Here is a 1,443-nt window from a genome sequence, read left to right as displayed (position 1 = left end):
GATTTATTGAATTAGGCTTACTTTATTTCTTTTTAGCATTAGCAGTGCAGAGGAGAAACAGCAAGAGGATGCAGCCCACACCAACACAAGTTATTAAACTTTCCATAAATATGAGAGAATCTTATCCCTAACATGTTTTTTTTGTCTTTTTTTCTCTCATCATGTATTTCGCTAGCTAATTTTGGAAAACTCAAAATCTGGAACTGCGATTGTGTTAAGATTTCTAATAGTCTTTGGTTGGACCCAGGAGCAGACCAGCAGACAAGGGAAGATGGGTGACAAAGTAATGCTCTGCAGGAACTGGCTGGTTTGAGGATGAAAGCTGAGAGGCTGGTTGGTGCAAGGATAGCAGCAAAATTGAGATTGAGGCTGGCTGCCGAGGCTTAAGTCAGAGGTGCAGGGGAGGGGATGGGGAGGTGAAGGAGCAGAGTGGCTGGTGGTACTGATGAAGAAGGCACAATTTAAGGCTTCAGATTGAGTGGTGAGAGGCTGGGTGGAGAAGCACTGCAGCCCCTGGTAGGAAGCATGAGAGGTAAATAAAATGTAAGTCACAGTGGAGATTGAGGAACACTCTCAAAAAAATAATAATGCTACAAATACAGGCCAGCTGTAATACCGTGTGGGCAGCAATCATCTGACTGTGTGGACCAGCAGAGCCAGGGTACTGCAGCAGATGATTGTCTGACGAGATGCAGGTGTGCATGCAGGGGGCTCCAGCACCTGGAAGCTCAATCAGTCTGTGAAAGAAAAAACCCAGGGGAAGCCAGAGCAAAGGTGAATAGAATACATTCATCATAGATTCAAGAAGTTTCACGAGACCAAGATTTTCAGAAGTTCAAATGAGGATAACAAAAAAATCCTTACATCGTCATAACACTTGATGCTGAGGGCTTATGTGTTATTTGTCCTTGTATTTCAGTGTTTTCAGTTCAAGGCATGAAAGCTTTCATTTGGTGGAAATTGTCACATGACAGTCTGAAGAATCTATGTAAGTTTTACGTAAGTCATTCCTTTGACTGTGTTACCAAACTTTTTAAACTTTTGTTTTAAGTTTTGAGTTTTTTTATGTCCTTTGTTTGTTTGCTGCAGTTCACCTCAAGGTAATCCGGAGGGGGAGAGCGTTCACACACAGAAGTCAAACCTGCCAGAGGAATTGTCTTTCAGGCATGAAGCACTTTTAAAGTGGATTAATGTTTCTATTTAACATCTGTTTTTTGACTTTGCTTTTGATTACTTTTGTTTGAATTCTGAAAAAAAAATATAGCACCTCAGTTGAGGTTAACACGCCATAAAATGTGAAACCTTGTCTCTTTCAAGTTTAGATTTTCTCTCACAGATCCATCATATAAGAAGAACAACTGTGGTGAAAAAGCTATTGTGAACAACAAACATTATGCTGTGCCTTTCTATAGAAAAATAAAATAAATACTTCATGACACCGAC

General features: G+C 40.4%; 1 long non-coding RNA gene across 3 annotated transcripts; it reads left to right on the top strand.

Moving 5' to 3' along the window:
* Window positions 1-277: 277 nt before the first annotated feature.
* On the top strand, window positions 278-1,443 carry LOC117812130. Of its 3 annotated transcripts, none has more exons than XR_004631138.1 (4): window positions 278-516; window positions 603-774; window positions 920-988; window positions 1,090-1,443. It is a non-coding gene; the product is annotated as an uncharacterized LOC117812130 (long non-coding RNA). The 3 variants fall into 3 exon arrangements; XR_004631137.1 differs by having other exon boundaries at window positions 406-532; XR_004631139.1 differs by lacking the exon at window positions 278-516 and adding an exon at window positions 518-532 and having other exon boundaries at window positions 608-774.

Source organism: Notolabrus celidotus, chromosome 4 (assembly GCF_009762535.1).
Source record: "Notolabrus celidotus isolate fNotCel1 chromosome 4, fNotCel1.pri, whole genome shotgun sequence".
Classification (NCBI taxonomy): domain Eukaryota; kingdom Metazoa; phylum Chordata; class Actinopteri; order Labriformes; family Labridae; genus Notolabrus; species Notolabrus celidotus.
The sequence above is the reverse complement of the archived record's forward strand: the minus strand, read 5'-3'. Positions and strand labels throughout refer to the sequence as shown.